At 45.5% G+C, this 18,576-nt stretch overlaps 1 protein-coding gene across 3 annotated transcripts in view; it reads right to left on the minus strand.

Moving 5' to 3' along the window:
• Window positions 1-6,145, minus strand: part of SIAH1 (siah E3 ubiquitin protein ligase 1) — a 28,682-nt gene extending 22,537 nt beyond the window's left edge. The window contains exon 1 of one of the 3 annotated variants that reach the window (XM_027092221.1): window positions 6,024-6,145. The gene's annotated coding sequence lies outside the window, so the exon portion shown is untranslated. Of the gene's footprint in view, window positions 1-2,696; window positions 2,921-6,023 lie in introns of those variants that run through there. The other 2 variants (XM_027092222.1, XM_027092220.1) reach the window with 2 other exon arrangements.
• Between the last annotated feature and the right edge of the window lie 12,431 nt (window positions 6,146-18,576).

The following is an 18,576-nucleotide window of genomic DNA, read 5'->3' on the forward strand; positions in this document are numbered from 1 at the left end:
CCATAAATAAATAAAAGACTTGACCTTTAAAAAAATAAATTAAAAAAATAAAAGAAACCATTAAGGATGCTTTTTAGAGAGGAAAAATTTATACCCAGTTGCTGGTTTTTTTTTTTTGGGCAGGGGAAGGAACGGTAGGAAATCTGCGGTTTTCACATATTGATTTTGTTTGTAATGAGGTCTAGACCAAAAATAACCAAAATTTAAACATTTTTATAAGGTATGCATGGACATTCCATAATTATAACTGAAACTGTGTAACAGATCTCTTAAGCCAAGAAAAACCTTCAATCTCTAGAAATCAAGTAAATCAACTGCTTTAAAATACAATTTTAAGTGGTTGCTTTGCAAAGTTACTAAACTTACTTTGTTACCGTCCTTATGTAAGACCTGTTTTCAAAACACTGTATAAGCTGAAAATAAAATCCTATTCTTCATATTATGTCATTGTTGCCATAGCTAGATATTTCTTTTGTAACTCCAATTAATTGTAGCCTAATATTCTTTTTAATTACAGATACTAAAGAATATTGCTCTACAACAATTTTGTAAGAATTTCCCAAAGCTTATCGGGAGAACACATTACACTGAATTGAATTAAATTTCTGAATTTGTAGTTTGTGTAATATTTATCTTGAAAAGTTCCATATCTATCAATTATACTTCAGCTTAAAATATTATTAAATGTTACTAAATTATGCTGGAACGGTGTCAAGAGGGGTCAGGTACAGCAAGTCTATAATATATCTAAAGAAAATATTTTGGCAAAGCCAACTTTAGGGTTGCAACTAATTATTCCAGATCACAAAAATCTGTATCTTTAATTTCCAGAACAAAAAATTACATAATTTATATACTCCTTTTTAGGTCAAAATCTACTTGTCACGAAGTTCTCCTAACAGCTAACTAACATCCTCTCCTCCCCAATTTGAGCCAATATCTGCCTGATAAAATTACCAGACCATTACATTTATCACCATACTACACTCTGCTCTTCAGTAATGTCCAAAATAGATGGTGACACCACAGACACCTAACACTCAAAGAGACTCACTGTTCCACTCTTCCAAGTTAGTTAAGTCCTCAAAAGCAAACTGACCCATGAATTTCATTTTTTAAATTCCAGACCACACAAGACCTACCCAAATGTCTTACTATAGAAATTTCCCAATGCCATCATCTCCAAATGCCTGGACATTTACCACCTAAACCTCTTGTTTTCATTTTTAAGAAGTAACAAAATGCACTAAAAGAAAAACCCAAGCACTAATGATTTATAATGTAATTTCACATATTCTGGCCTATGCAGTTCCAACATAACCAACATGCCAAGATAATCTCACAAATTCAGTGATTAAACAACAGCCTTAGCAGTAAACATTTATTGAGCACTTAACCATGGGCTTGCCACTGCTCTAAGCCCTAAGCTCTTCGCCTACTATCATCTCATCAATTCTCCCAACAGTCCTACGAGGTAGGTACTGTCATTACCCCTATTTTGCAGATAAGGAAAATGAGGCACAGAGGTTAAGCATCTTGCCCAAGGTCACAAACCGGTGGGGCAGGGCTGGAACCAAAGCAGGCAGTCTGACTTCAGAGTCGTGCTCCCAACGTTCAACTGATGCAAAGAGTTAAAAATTTACCCTTGACAGCCCCTTATCAAGAAATGGTAAATGTTCAACTGCTAGAAACCGTCAGTCCGATCACTGTCCTATATCCGTGCTCATGGCTTCTACGACTTTGACAAATCAGCTACACCATCTGATTTTCCAAACACACAAACTGGACTTCTCTAGATGTCAGAGCAAACAAATTCTGAATCTTTCCAGGCACAGGAAAAGAAAAACCTACGCAACGCTGTGGCCCAGATTATCCACATTCCTAAATTATAAATCTGGGAGAGTCGAGAAAGGCCCCCAAACTACCCGACAAATGAAGCCTAGGAAAAGCAAGGTTTACAATAAAAAGCTGGAGCTTCCCTGGCAAGACGCTCACGCGATCTCCTCTCTAACGACATAAACAAGGGAGGAGGCTGCATTCTTCCCACCGCACAATGAAGGCTCGGGCCGGAGCGAGAGGAAGAACGCAGCACAATCGGGGACGGCCGCTCCCGGGGTCGGGGGCAGGCAGGGAAGGCCAAGGACGGCCGAGTCGCCCGGTCCTGCCCCCGGACCGGTGCGGGGAGGGGCCGGAGAGAAGGGCTGGCCACTGCCCGCACTCAGCTGACCTCCGCCATGTTGGCCGCACACCCCGGGACCCTTCACAACAAAGACCGGCACCCGGGAGCAGGGCGCGCCGGGCGCCTCCCCCGGCCGGGCCCGCCTCCCGGGCGCGCGGGGGCCGGGCCGGGCGGCAAGGAGGCCCTTCCCCGCCCTCGCCCGGCCGCTCGGGGCAGACCCCCGGCGCGGGCCTGCGGGGCTCGGGGCGCCGGGGGCGGGGGCGAGCCGGCTCGCGGCGCGGGGAAGGGCCGGGCAGAGGAGGGGAGGGGCGGGGGGCGGCGCTCGGCCCGGCGGCCGGGCAGCCGGGCTCCGGCCGAGACAAAGGCGTCCGGCGCCGGGGGCTGCCCGCGCCCCCGCCCGGGCGGCGCGACCCGGCCCGGCCGCCCTTCCCGCCCGCCGCCATTACCGGGCCTGGGAGTTCTCCTCCCGCAGAGCCCCTCGCGACCAGCTCCTCCCTCCAGGCCGGGCCCCACTTACCTGTGGGCGGAGAGCGCGCCTCGGACCCCGGTCCTGGCTCAAACGCGCTCCGTCGCCGCCGCCAACCCCGGCCACCGCGGGCAGCGCCACCGCCTCTTCCCCGTGCCGACACCGACGGGACACCCTGGGCCGCCGCCGCCGCCGCTCGAGAGCGCGCCCCGCAACGGCCGCCCCGGTTCCCCCCTGGCCGCCGCCGCCGTTTCGCGCGTCCTCGAGCCCGCCGCGCGCTCCCGCTAAATACCACACACTGCGGCGGCCGCCATGAGGAGGCGCGGCCCCGCGCGCCGGCGGCCCGGAGAGGGCGGGGCTTCCCGCGGGCGCGCAGGCGCAGAGGCTCTTGCGCGGCAGGCTGATAGTTTTGCAATCCTTGCGGTGCGGGGTTCCGAGGTGGCGGCTACAGCTTGGGCTCCTCGGCTACCGTTGCTGTGACTGAACGCATCGCGGCCCACAAACGCTGGCATATCGCGCTCTTGCCTGCAACCGTCCTCTCCCGGGGAGGAGCGGGCGCTCGCCTGCCGCGTCAGGGACCTCGGTTGAGCGATCCCCGCGGGGCTTTGTTCCGCGGCCCAAGGGGTCGTCCCGCGCCGCGGCCCCGGTATCTACCACCCCTCCTGTTTTGTTTGCTGGTTTCACACAACGCCTCCTCTGGCCCTTCCCAACTCTACTCTTTCCCAAAGGAAGAAGAAACCGGCTGCCGTGGCCACGGACGTGGGACCCCACGCCTAAAGGGGAAGAGGTCCAAGACGCTTCCTTAGGTTTGAGCTGCTCTTCAGCAAAACCGGAACGAGTTACAAAAGCTTATTTTAGTTGAAGAGTCTTTACATAAAAAATAAAAGGAAAATGTCATTCACGGTTCTTGACGGGTACAAGGTATATATAAGAGCAAACGCCAGTGTCAGAACTTTACAAACTCTGGATTTCCATGTAAGAGCCTCCATAAAGGTAGTATTCTGTGTGAAAACAAAAAGGTACTTTTTATATGAGATTTTAGAAACCACCAGGGAATAGTCTCCCATTACGTCCAAGTTCCCTAGCAATACAAAATCAGATTTTCCATCTAAAAAAGATGGGAGGGGGCTTCCCTTGTGGTGCAGTGGTTGAGAGTCCGCCTGCCAATGCAGGGGACACGGGTTCGAGCCCTGGTCCAGGGGGATCCCACATGCCGCGGAACAACTAAGCCCATGCGCCACAACTACTGAGCCTGCGCACTAGAGCCCGGGAGCCACAACTACTGAAGCCCGCGTGTCTAGAGCCCGTGCTCGGCAATAAGACAAGCCACTGCAATGAGAAGCCCGCGCACCGCAACGAAGAGTAGACCCTGCTCGCCGCAAGTAGAAAAAGCCCGCGTGCAGCAACGAAGAACCAACGCAGCCAAAAGTAAATAAACAAATAAATTAAAAAAAAAAAAAAAAAAAAGATGGGAGGGCTTCCCTGGTGGCGCAGTGGTTAAGAATCCGCCCAGGGGACACAGGTTCGAGCCCTGGTCCAGGAAGATCCCACATGCTGTGGAGCAACTAAACCCGCGTGCCACAACTACTGAGCCTGCGCTTTAGAGCTCGCGAGCCACAACTGCTGAAGCCTGAGCGCCTAGAGCCTGTGCTCTGCAACATGAGAAGCCACTGCAATGAGAAGCCCGCGCACCGCAATGAAGAGTAGCCCCTGCTTACCGCAGCTAGGATAGGCCCGTGTGCAGCAACAAAAACCCAGCACAGTACTTTGCTTTTTGTGGCTGCTCTCTTCCTCTGGGACCGTTAGCACAGTGTTTCTTGAGATTGGGAAAGTAAAAAACCAGGACTTAACCCAGGATTTAGGAAGGAGGTGGTAGGTCACTCCCCACAGTCCCTGCCCCACCCCACCCCACCCGTGCTTGAGGCAGATTCTCTGGAGTCATCCTCTAGAGAACAGGGCCTAGTAAAGGAAGTAATGAGGAAAACCAAGAAAGGTTCTTTTTCAGCAGTTATTTTGAGGTTTTTCAATTTCCATTCAATTAAGGCAAAACTGGGCATTACAAGATGGTATATGGTATATATTTTTAAGATATAAGGTAGAACTCAATAAACTAAATCAAAAAGGTAGACATGAATGGAATACTACTCAGCCATAAAAGAGTGAAATAATGCCATTTGCAGCAACATGGATGGACATAGAGATTATCATACTAAGTGAAGTAAGTCATAAAGAGAAAGACAAATACCATATGATATCACTTACATGTGGAATCTAAAATATGACACAAATGAACTTATCTATGAAACAGAAACAGACTCGCAAACATAGAGAACAGACTTGTGGTTGCCAAGGGGGAGGTGTGGTGGCGGAAGGATGGATTGGGAGTTTGGGACTAGCAGATACAAACTATTATATATAGAATGGATTAAACAACAAGGTCCTACTGTATAGCACAGGGAACTATATTCAATATTCTGTGATAAGCCATAATGGAAAAGAACATGAAAAAAATATCTTTATGTATAACTGAATCGCTTTGCTGTACAGCAGAAATTAATACAACATTATAAATCAACTATACTTCAATAAAATAATTTTTGTGTGTGTGTGTGTGGTACACGGGCCTCTCACCGCCGTGACCTCTCTCTCACAGGCTCCAGATGCACAGGCTCAGCGGCCATGGCTCATGGGCCCAGCCGCTCCACGGCATGTGGAATCCTCCCGGACCAGGGCACGAACCCGTGTCCCTTGCATCAGCAGGCGGACTCTCAACCACTGCGCCACCAGGGAAGCCCCAATTTTTTTTTTAATTAGGGAAGTTTGATGGGATAATGTAAGCCAGTGGGACACTATCTCTCTACCTTTGAGAAAACTACCTCTTTATAAAGAGAGGGCCAAGTACATTGGTCTCAAGGAAAACCTGGTATTTTCCTAGGAGCCAGACCAGAGAAAGTCCCAGATTCCCTAAGTTTTCAAACTATACTTCCCTCTCCCTTGGAGATTTGAGCTGTGTCTCATCAAAGTCCAAGGAACAGTCTACCTTTTTTAAAAAAGGTAGACACGAAGCAAACATATGGTATATACAAAAGTACATAACATATAGTGGTGACACAGCTTACCAGAGTTAGGTTCTAATCTCTGCCCATAAAGAAAAAAATAAGTGTAATAAAAATTACCCTTGAAAATCCTTTGAATTGCCCATAAATTACAGTGCATATTATTTTGTGGCAATCAAAATTACAAATGCTATGCTTTGCCAAAATCAAATTTTGGCCCCTCATATCCCCGTTCCTTCTCTCTGTTAGACCATTAATACCCATTTATCAACAGCATTTTGTCCATCTGAAAATGACACTATCTCCTTTGATGCTAGAGTACCTTATAAATTGGTGGATTCTTTGCAGCTGCAGGGGTGCCCAGGACAAAGACGTCCCTTGGAGATGCCACACATCAGTTACCAAGTGTTGGAGATTTCACGTCACCACTCAGAAGCAACTTCTGTTTCTGGAATTCTCACACTTGCTTTTCTTGGCTTGGTTTGTGCCTGCTCTCCTGTAGAAAAGTCGAAACTACGTCTCCTTCCTTCTCCCGCTTCCTTTTTATGCAAAACTAGCTCATTAGAATAATTTCATCCCCACTAATCTTACCTAGATTTGGGAGGGGCTTAATCTGATTTAGTTCAATCCTACTGAAGGTATGAATGGCTGATAGGTGTGGGTGGGACACAAACACACTGTTATAAGTTTTAAACATTTGAAGGAAAATAGCCCTACTGTGAAGTAACTAGGCATCCTTTTCTGAATAAGGAAGCAACCCTTCTTCCATGACAGTTAATCTATAAAGAAGCATTTTGTAAATTCTAAAGCCAACCCAAATTGTGCTCTACATGATGGGATTTCAGGATGAGTGCCAAATATTTTCAGGCCATATGGGGAAAATATTTCAGGGTAGGGAGCCTTCCTGGTCGCCTGAAATCACATCAAATGGCAATTTCATCTACTCCAATGGAATGTAAAGTGCTAATCCTGTAGGTGACCCATAATAAAGGCTCCAGTGATAGTAAGCGGCGTGACTTTCCTGTTTCCTACTTACGAATAAAGCAGGAGCTCATAATAGTATCTATATTTTAGGATCTTATTCGAATTCATAGTAACTTGACATTTAGTATTGGTTAGAGACCAACTCATTGACATCTTCTCAAAAACAACTAGTTTTTCCATGATGTCTGGAGAGATTGTACCAAAAGATGAAGCAGGAGCGAGTGGAATAAGTAGAAAGTGTTTTGACGTACTGCATTAGTCCATGATTTTTACTAATTGAATCATGTTCAAAATTGGATATCGTTTCTTTCACACGGAAATTTGCTAAAAATACACACATATACATACATTCTTCCTCTCTCCCACATTCTCTTGTATGACCATTTTAAACTGTTCTATAAATTAAGAGCACTCAGACACACCTATGTAGATCTTTGTACCCACTAGTGTTCTTAATTTAAGAAACATGAATTCAAATTTTATATAATGTGTATATATAGATACAGATGTGTGTGTATATATATATATAAATATAAATCTCAGATATACAAAGTTCTGGTTTTTATTTATTTTTTTGGCCACACTTGTGGGATCTCAGTTCCCTGACCAGGGATCGAACCTGGGGCCCCAGCAGTGGAAGCTCAAAGTCCTAACCACCGGACTGCCAGGGAATTCCTCAGGTATACAAAATTCTAAACTCCATTTTGTCCCTCCAATACAACAATACAATGCTACAGTAACTTTCCAAAGCTCCCCAAAGCTCAAAGCCTTAGCCCCACTTAGCATCACCCTCCCTTCTCCCAATCACCGGTGCCCTTTTTCCAAAGCATAAATCCTGCCTTTGTTAAGTCCTTCTCCTGCTCTAACTGATAACTTTCTGTATGGGTCTCTGAAATCCCTGAGTTTTTTTGGAAGGCCCATTTCTCAAACTTCTCTTCCATCAAGCTTCTATTAGTTCACTGACTCATTTGATGAATGCGCTAGTACCATTCAAGGCACACTGGCTGTCCTCTATACAGTCAAAGCAAGTTGTCATTTGCATGGATTACATGCAATCCCAGATAACACCGTCAAAGCTGGCAAAACCAGTTAAGACAGTACAGATGATTTCCAAGTGTCTAATGTCAATACAATTGTTTTATAACAGACCAGTTTACAAGGCCAAAGCCATCTCTCCTGGATCATCGATGAGCTGTGTTTGTTTCCCAGCAATCATACATATCTCTTGCCCAGGAAACTACTGCTATCTTCTCTCACGTTAAACCATTAATACCCATTTATCATTCAGCTGTGGTGGAGAGCTCTGAAGACATATTAGCATTCCCTTCCAAGCTTAGCTCTGCTGCTAGCCAAACTGAGAGCCTTTCTTGGCCTGAAACAGGGAAGCAGTCCTCCCTCCCAAATACTAGATTCCTATCAGCTTTGCAAAGGAAAGCAGGTCCTCAACATGTCAGACATGCCTGAAGCAGAGCAGAAACAATGTTTTCTTTATCAGACACACCTGTTGACAGTCAGTCACTGTCTGGTGTTGGTGATTGTATTAAATAGCATCCAAGACAAATTCTGCCAAACAAGGTGGAGAAGAAATTGGAGATACAGCATGAACACCCAAAAACGTGATAGGGACTAACTGCCAAAAGTTCCTCAATGATCAGGAAATGCATTCATCCAGAACTGTTTTTTTCCTTGAATTGAATCTATTTCTTCACGAAACAGGTTATGTAATAGGCACTAAATTTTGCAAGAAGCTGGAAAATCATTTAGGTTTTTACGTACCTGGTGGTCTGTGGGGATTGGTGGTATTAAGAATAATTACATTCCAAATGTCAATCTTAAATCAGTGAAATGCAATTAGTATCCATCTGTCCAGTGCTTTTGATACAATCCCTGCCTCCCCCCGACCCCCAAACACGCACGTACTCATTTCCGCAGATCCAGATCTTTTGTTTATAGTCATCAGAAGCTAGCCTTTTAAAAAATTCTATGTTGAGCTCCTGTTCTGTGCTAAGAAGTACACTAAGCCCTTCGCAGTGAGGGGCACAGCACATTCACCATTGTGTCCCCATCCAGGCCTAGCACAATGCCATAGAGAGCCCTCAAAATTTTTGTTGAGCAAATGAGGAAATATTAGACAAGGACCATGTCCTAAAAACCTCTGGCTGTCTATGGAATCTGTTTATGTTTTTTGTTTTATATGTTTTCATTCTTTGTTAGAAGACATTTGTTCCTTCTTTCTTGGAAGAACTAGCATTTGTTGAACGCCTAACATGTGCTAAAATTTACAGGTTAGTTACTTTAAAATTAACAACACATATGAAGGGAGCATCGTATGGATGAGGAAACTGAAATGCAGAGAGGAAAAGTAACTTTTCCAAGGGTACCTAATAATAGGAGGTGGAGTGAAAGCTGACAGCCAGGCCTGCCTGGCTCCAAGGCCTTCGCTCTTTGTTCTATGCCTACGTTTCAACTAAGGTACACTGATCTATAAGAGTTTATACATGAGTTCTTCTCCAGAGCTCTCAAGTCCTTGATGAGAATTTTTAAATTCAGGATTTTCATTTTAATAATTTTAGAAGAATTAGTAAAAAGTACATGTTATTTTATCTGGACAACTACCTAAAACTGTCTATATTAATTTAAAAATTAAGGTGTCTATGTAATATTAAGGTATAAGGGTGACTGCTGGAAGTGCTAAAGTTGCAAAGGGCTATTAGGAGGAGTGATCCAGATGAAGATGGGGTAGAGGAGAAGGAAAGGAATTTTCATTTGAATTATTTTAATCATATATATGCACTACTTTTATAATTAAAAACAATAAAGGTAATAAAAAGTCTTTAAGGACACAAAGTCTGTGAGTTCTAGGCTTGAGTACTAAATTAGTGACCCCAAGCAAGTAATCTAACCTTTTTGCCACAGTTTCCTCATCTATTGTAACAGACCCTCTCTTCTAGGATGATTGTGAAAGTTAAATGAGTTAATCCATGTAAAACATTTAGAACAGGGCCTGGCTTGAGTAGACAGAAAACAAAAAACAAAAAAACAACAGAAGGGGGCTGGCAGATGGAGTCTGGTAGATAGAATAATGCCCCCCCCAAAGCATCCACAACCTCCCCCTAAGAACCTGTGAATATGTTGGGAGAGGGACTTTGCAGGTATGATTGAGTTAAGGATCTTGAGATGAAGAGATTATCCTGGGCTATCCTGGTGCATCCAGTGTAATCACAGCGTCTTGTAAGGGAAAGAGGGAAGCAGGAGAGTTGACAGAAGGAGACGTGAGGAGGGAAGCAGAGGTCAGGGCAATGCCAGGAAAGAGTAGGAAGAGCCTACTCTAATAGTCAGGAAATGCAGGAGGCCTCCAGAGGCTGGAAAGGCAAAGGAAATGCATTCTCCCCTGGATCCTCCAGAAGGAACTAGCCCTGCCAACACCTTGACTTTAGCCCGGTGACGCTGATTTCACACTGCTGACATCCAGAACTATAAGAGAATACACTTATGTCATTTTAAGTCATTACGTTTGTGGTAATTGATAGCAGCAGCAATAGGAAATGGGTGCAGACACAAAAGGAAGTCTAAGTCCTCAGTCAATGTGGATTGAAAGAGAACTGAGGGGACTTCCCGGGTGGTCCTGTGGGTAAGACTCCATGCTCCCAATGCAGGGGGACTGGGTTCAATCCCTGCTCAGGGAACTAGATCCTGCATGCATGCTGCTACTAAGAGTCCGCATGCTGCAACTAAAAGATCACGCGTGTTGCAACTAAGACCCAGCACAGCAGAAACAAATAAATTAAGTAAATAAATATTTAAAAAGAGAAAAGATTGGTTTGGCTATTTGGGGTCTTAAAAAAAAAAAAGAAGAAAGAGATGCGAGGGTCCACTGAGGATGACGCGCTTTTGAATATCACAGGACATCTGGAACAAAGCAAAAGCATCCCTGGGCAAACCTGCCAACAGAGTGAAGGTGGAAGAATGTCTACCTCATGTGGTTATGTTAAGATGGAAAAGGCTATCAGAGCACATCGAACTCCATGTTTACCTGCATTCAGCCTCACAGCCTTTGAATCCCTTGAGCCTACTGAGAGAAAGCAAGTGCGTGTCTACTAATATTTTAGTGAAACTGTCCCTGCACGTTTGAACACTTGATTCCTAGTAACTGTCTTTTGGTACGCAATAAGAACCAGCTTCTCACAGCTCATTTCTTAATCAACAGAAACAATGATTAACCCAGCTGACTTTCCAGCACGTGTGTATGCATATTATAGACACATTTCATTTCTTTCTTGTTCTTCCTTTCTTTTAATAAAAATGTAGCCTTCAAAGATATCCTGGAAAAAGCACTCAGGCTTACAACATTATAGCTTTAACGAGCCAAGAATTCTATTTTTTCCCTATTACACAGAACGATAATTCTTAACAGCTTAAATTTTCAAAGCACTTCACAAGCATTTCATTAATCCTCTCCACTGCCACAGAGAAGGAAACTGATATTCACAGTATCTCATCCTGACATCCTTTAATTTGGCAAGACTTCCGCTGGCTTAGAAAAAGCATCTGTACCACTAAGGTTATTTGGGTCACCGTTGCTTAATCGGTCTTCCTTACCTAATGAAAACTGGTCATCGGAGCAGTTTAACTTGTCATCTCATGAGGGCTAGATGGGGCAGGGGGGCTGCTTTGAGCCTGGAAGAGGAACGGCAGTGATTCCCTCAGAGAAATGACAAAGCTCGTCTGTACCGAACCTGAGAGATTGGGCTCGTGATGAAGGCCCATTGCCAGTTGCATCAGAGCCTGATTCACTCCACAGAACTGGGGCACGATGCGTATCGGGACGCCCTTCTCAGGCCTGGGTTCTCCAGGGGCCTGGGACAATCAGCCGTTGAACTGCTCTGTGCTCTTTGCTTAGCCTCTCGGGTGCGTGGGAAGCTCTAGGAAGCCTACTTTTCTCTCTATTCAGACCTGCTTCCTGAAGGTTTCACTGATATAGACCAGGAGCACAGCCTTGCAGACCGAACCCTACTCTCTGCCAGCCGTGCCCCACGGGTGTGGCCTCTCCCCTCTGCAGCCTCCCAGCAGACCCGCTCCATTGACTACAATTTTACCAGCTAATCTCTTCCACTCCATTATGTCAGTTTACACAGTGGCCAGAATAATGTCAAATCCCATTTTCAATTCAAGGAAACAAAGTTCAAGAAATGTTTTCTGAGTGCCTGCTTTGTGCCAGGTACTGCCAAGTTCTGGCTAGATAAGGTCCCAGACCCTTAAGAACCTTGGTTTTAAGTCAGATAAATAGGCAAATAACTCTAATACAAGTACAATAATGAAGGTGCCAGCAGGTTGTTACTGAGAGAAGAGGGCATGAAGAGAAGGGGCAGAGAAGGGAAAATATCATTTGTGGGGGAGGGAGGAATCACTGGAGGGCTTTGAACAGACTTGGTATTTAATATGGCCCTTACATGACATTTTAATGAGCATAATGAGAAGGGGTGATATCATGTTAAAACAAGAAATATGTATTTGGTTTTTGTTCCTGACAGAGGCTCCTGTGTTCCAGACCCTTCCGTTTCTCATCCTGTGTACGTCTCCATCTAGCTGTTCTTTTGTATCCTTCATAATATCCTTTATAATAAACTGGTAATGGTACGTAAAGCACTTTTCTAAGTTCTGTGAGCCGTTTCAGCAAATTGTCAAACCTGAAAGTAAGGGGGTGTGGGAACCTCCAACTTTGTAGCCAAGCTGATAGAAGTGTGGGCACTTAGGGGACCCAGTGCTTGGGACTGTCATCTGAAGTGAGGGCATTCTTGTGGGACTGTGCCCTTCAACCTGCAGGCTGACACCGGCTCCACGTAGACAGTGTCAGGACGGGGTTGTCTGGAGAATTGAACTGGTTGCTGGTCTGGAAGAGTTCCACACCTTTGGTGTCAGAAGTATTGGGAGTAAAAATAACTCAGAGAGGGTGTTCCAGACCAAAGGACTCGGGAACATGCAGGGTATGTGGGAAACAAAAGCCTGGCTTGGCTGGGCCCTGGAAGAGATGCAGCTGGACAGCTAGGTTGAACCAGACTGTAGAGCTCTGTGGCCAATGCGGTTTTATTGATGTGTTGCACCAACTTAGATTATTCTTGCACCATTGTCAGAATATTCTCCAGATCCACATATCATCTGTACTCTACTTCATATTATTCTCAAGTCAATTTCTGTTTATTGTTTAAATGTAATAAACACTCTGTACCAGGGGTCAGCAACTGGCCCCGCAGACCAAATCTAGCACACCGTCTGTTCTTGTAGGACCCACTGGCTAAGAATAGTTTTACTTTTTTAAATGATTGGAAAACATGAAAAGAAGAAGAATATTTAATGACGTGTAAAAATTATATGAAATCCAAATTTTAGTGTCCATTAAAAGGCTTTGTTTGACACACCTACCACCATTCATTTACATGTGGTCCACGGCTGCTTTTGCACTGTAACAGCAGAATTGAACTGTTACGACATAGACCGTACATGGCCCTCCTAGCCTAAAATATTCACTCTCTGGCCCTTTACAGGAAAAGATTGCCAACTTCTGATCTATAATAAATGTATTAACATGTGCATTTGGAAATCCTGTCACTTGTCATAATGAAAAGCAACTGGAACAAATAATTTAAAAATAAAAGTAATGCCAGAGGTACACACTCAAGTAACACTTGGGAAAGCAGTGATTTGTTGAGCACCTACCTGGCAGCAGGTGTTTTTTGCTAAGTGTCTTTAAATGGGATGGTAATGATAGCAGCTACAGTGTAGCTCCTGGTTTAATGTGAACAAGAATAAGAACTTTATGTACATTATCTCTTTTAATCCTCAAGACGCCTGATTGGAAGTAATGCTATTCCCCTTTTGGAAATAGGAAACCACAGGCTCATGGAGGTGAGGCTTCTTGCCCAGGGTCACATTAGTAGTAAGTGACACATCCAAGATTTCATCTCAGGTCTTGGGAGTTCAAGCCTATTGGAGGTTAAACATCAAAGCACCATAATCTCACAGACTGTGAGACCTGGGATGCCCAGCTGAAAGTCTGTAACTAGGAGGAGCCCTTGAAAGGTTTTGAGCCAGGGGAGTAACATACTCAGAGCCATGCTGTATAAGGATCAATTCAGGCATGCTGAGCAGGAAGGAGTGGACCGGTTACCCTGGAGACAGAGAGACCAATTCATAGGCTCTCATACTAGATTAGTGACACTGTCTTGGTGGTAAAATCCAAAGGGCTTAGTGGTGAAATGGGGGAGAGGGAAGGGTCAGAGTCCCTGAGGTTATGAATCTTGGTGATTATGGGCTGATGAGCAGATTGGAGGAGGGGGTCTAAATGTAGACTTGGCAGGCTGAGCGGCTTCTGGGGTATGCAGCTGGAGAAGTACAGCAGACAGGAGGAAATTTGGGGATGGAATTTGAGAAAAGAGTGTGCTTTGGGGTATCTCTACCTAGAAGGGTTGCTTAAAATCATAGAAGTTGGGCTTCCCTGGTGGCGCAGTGGTTGAGAGTCCGCCTGCCGATGCAGGGGACACGGGTTTGTGCCCTGATCCGGGAGGATCCCACGTGCCGCGGAGCGGCTGCACCCGTGAGCCATGGCCGCTGAGCCTGCGCGTCTGGAGCCTGTGCTCCGCAACGGGAGAGGCCACAGCAGTGAGAGGCCCGCGTACCACAAAAAAAAAAAAAAAAGTCATAGAAGTTAATGAGAGTTTCAAGGACAAGAGTATACCGAGAAACAAAAGGGTATTAGAGAACGTCCATGTTTTGAGAGAGGAAGGAGGAGGAGAAACCAGCTGAAGAGTGAGATAAAGAGAGCAGATGGGAGGAGGGGGCGCTAGTGAGGGGCCAGAGCACAGAACCAGAGGGATGACAACTAGGAGAAAAAGGGACTTGTAAGATTGCTGGGGGGCGGGGGGGGGGGGGGGGGGGGTGGTGGTGTCTGTGTACTTCCATGACCAGAGGAAATAGGAGAGGCAAGGTAGGAAGAAAGCGGTGAAAGATTCAAAGACCCAAGAGAAGCAAGAAGTAATGGTTGAAAAAAAAAGCAAGGAGGGAGATTAGCCTTTGCAAGGAAGAAAGACCTAGCTTGGTCATTGTGATGGTTTAAAAATATATCCACAGGGTTTCCCTGGTGGCGCAGTTGTTGGGAGTCTGCCTGCCGATGCAGGGGACACGGGTTTGTGCCCCGGTCTGGGAAGATCCCACATGCCGTGGTGCGGCTGAGCCCGTGAGCCATGGCCGCTGGGCCTGTGTGTCCGGAGCCTGTGCTCTGCAACGGGAGAGGCCACAACGGTGAGAGGCCCACGTACCGCAAAAAAAAAAAAAAAAAAAATATATATATATATATATATATATATCTATCTCCACAAATATACCTTCTTTTAAAAATAGAGCTTAAGGAATTCCCTGGTGGTCCAGTGGTTAGGACTCCACGCTTTCACTGCTGAGGCCCAGGTTCAATCCTTGGTCAGGGAACTAATCCCTCAAGCTGCACAGTGCAGCCAAAAAAAAGAGTAGAGCTTAATCCCCCAACCCCTCATTGTGGGTTGGACTTGGTGACTCATTTCTTACAAATAAAATAGGACAAAAGTGATGGTGTGTCACTTTCAAAAGCGGTCCAAAAAAGGCACTTTATCTTCTTTCTTGTTGTCTTTCTTTTGCATTACTTGCTCTAGGAGACCCAGCCACTTTGTCATGAGAACACTCAAGTTACCCTCTGGAGAAGTCCACATGGTGAGCAACCCAGGCTGGTCACCAACAGCTAGCGAGGAACTGAGGCCTCCAGCCAACAGCCTTGTGAATAGGCTGTCTTGGAATGATCCTCCAGCCCCAGTCAAGCCTTCAGATGATGGCAGCCCCAGCCAGCCATCAGCTTGACTGCAACCTCATGAGACACTGAATTAGAACCACACAACTAAGCCACTCCCAAATTCCTGACCCACAGAAACTGTTTAATAATCTATGTTTGTTGCTTTAAACTGCTAAATGTGGGGTGATTTGATATACATCAGTACGTAACTAATAAAGTCACTAATAGGAGTCTCCTGACCAGAAACCACTAGAATGTCCCCCTTCCCTAGAATATCTTAGAAATTTAAAACCTAAAGCGACCTCAAGGACTCCTAGTCCAATTCTCCAGAGTGGGGAAGGGATGGTGGCAGAGCTTATACAAAGACCTGTATTTCCAAATTCCACATGCAAAGTGAAACCTCTCTGCCCAGCTGCAAGGCCCTTCCTCCTTAATGCATTTGCCCATCCACTCATCCAACACATATCAATTAAGCACCTACTCCATCTAGGTGCTGGGAAAACAGCATTAAGCAAGACAGACCTGCTCTCTGGAGTTTACATTTTAATGGGGAAAGGCAGTGATGATGTGAGCAATCACATAATAATTTCAGACGGAATTAGGTGTTGTGGAGAAAATAAAACAAGGTGATGGGGAGACTGACTGGATGGGGGTGTATGACTATTGGTAGAGAGAAAGCAATAGCCCTGCCCCGACCATCATGGATGGGAGCCAGACTGAACAAATGGAGGCTCCAGACACATGTCTAAGTACTGAAAAAGGATGATCCAGGTAACGGGCTATTTATTAATGAAAATATGTTCTATTCTCCTATGAGGACACATACATCCTCATAAAGAATTCCAGGTCTGGGGTCCGGTGGTCCCGTGGTTACAACTCAGGGCTCTCACTGCCAGGGCCTGGGTTTGATCCCTGGTCAGGGAACTAAAATCCTACAAGGTTCACAGCTCGGCCAAAAAAAACAAAAACAAAAAAAACACGTTTGAATTTAAAATCTGCATTCTTCCTAGAGTTTCCCACTGGAACCTGGCAGCCCAGAGGCCAGCTTGACCTTTAGCTCTCCTCCTGACCTTCTTCTCTTCCCACGCTCCCTCACCCCACTCTGTCCCGCACATCACCTGGGTGCATGTGGCACTGCAGCACAGTGTCCCAGCTCTGGCCTCACTCCCTCCCAAACATATGCATAAGCAATGTTCTCTTGTGGTTCTGTCCATCCTCTAAAAGCGGAGGGGCACACAGCCTTGGGAGCAGTCCCAGGGCCCTTGAACTGGGATCCAATGGTCCTAGGAGCTGAAGTGTGGTCCAGAAGGGGGCTCCAGGTGGGCCCCTCTTAGACTCTTCACTCCTGAGGGGCCTGGGCAGAGGAGGGCCAAAGCTAGTCTGTTATAGATGTTTCCTATTGCTGCTCAAATTACCACAAACTTAATGGTTTAAAATGATGCCAATTTATTATCTTCTAGTTCTGTAGGTTGTAAGTCTGGTGGGACCTCACAGGACTGAAATCAAGGTGTCAGAAGGCTATGCTCCTTTCTGGAGGCTCTAAGGGAGAACCCATACCCTTGCTCATTCAGGCTGTTGAGCAAGTGTTTGACCACTTCAAATCCTTCCTCCTTTATCATCCATCTCATTCTCCAGCCCAAACTGTTTCTGTACTTGCTTCTACTTTTGAAGGCTCATATGATTAAATTGAGCCCACCCAGAAAGTGCAGGATAACCTTCCCATTTCAAGATCAGCTGACTAGCAGCTTAGTTCTTCCTACAACCTTAATTCCCTTTTGCCATGCGACATAATATAGTCACAGATTCTGGGGATTAAGACATGGACATCTTTGGTGTGGGGGGCATTCTTCTGCCTTCCACAGGTGGCAAACCTAAGGGATAGCTTCTCGGAGAAGGTGATTGAGAAGTGAGATCTGAACATCGCAAAGGAGCCAACCATGAGAAAATCTAGGGCCATGCAGTGGCTATTTAAATTGGAATTAATTAAAATTAAGTAAAACAAAAAATGTATTCCTCAGTCACACTAGCCACATTTCAAGTATGCAATATTCATATTTGGCTAGTGGCTACTGTATCGGATTACGTAGGGTAATAGAACATTGCCATCATCCCAGAAAGTTCTATTGACCAGAGCTGATCCAGAGGAGTTCCGGGCAGAGGGAAAGGCACGTGCGAAGGTCCTGGGAAGGACACAATCCCATTGGGCTACAGACAGATATAACACACACTAGAAACAGAAGCCTGACTTCTCTGTATTCCTGACACCACAGAATCATAGACTGATCATAGACAATTAGCACTGGAAAATGTCTTTGAAGGCCCTGGGCCACCTCCCCCACCAAATACAGGTCCCACTTCAAGATAGCCTGGATGCATCCCAAGTTCTCCTAACTCTCAGTTGATTGCCCTTCCCTGACACCTCACTGCCTTCCCTACCAGGAAGGCCACCTCTCTGCCAGTACACCTCCTCCTTTCTTTCAAGAGCCAATCCAAAGAGCACCCTTTCAGAAAATCTTCCCAGCTTTGTTGTAAAGAAACAGAGAGGCACCAGGGACACAATCTGGCCAGCAGCCCGTCCCTTTTGTTCTCTGTTAATGTCTATATGTCTTGTCCCCGTAACTAAATTGCACAAGGACTGTGACTTCTCTGTGTTTGTTTTCCCAACAGCTGAGAGCAAAGGTGATTGAAAAGTTTTCCGTGAAGGAAGGAAAGAAGGAAGGTAGGTAAGTTGAAGAATAGAAGGATATAGGACTCAACTGCAGAGTCCTAACAGTAATTTCAGACTGTTAGGTGATGTGCAAGATGTCTCTGTTTAGTCTGCAATGTGGCTGAGAGGAGGTGGTCTATGTGACCAGCGCTGAGCTGGGACAGCTAACTCTTAAGCACCTTCACACTTATCTTTAAAGAAGACCTCTTTCATCTTAGATTTGTCTTGGGCAACTCCCTTAGCATATGTGTCCATTTTTTGCTCCCTTTGAGTATACACTTTCTAGACTCCTTGAAGGGAAGTTTTAGGATGAAAAGAGACTAGAATTAGAAAAACAGTGACCATTGTTGTTAGGGATCTCCTTAAGAGATT

Source organism: Aethalodelphis obliquidens, unplaced genomic scaffold (genome assembly GCF_003676395.1).
Source record: "Aethalodelphis obliquidens isolate GAN/ISIS:26980383/991018 unplaced genomic scaffold, ASM367639v1 scaffold75, whole genome shotgun sequence".
NCBI lineage: Eukaryota > Metazoa > Chordata > Mammalia > Artiodactyla > Delphinidae > Aethalodelphis > Aethalodelphis obliquidens.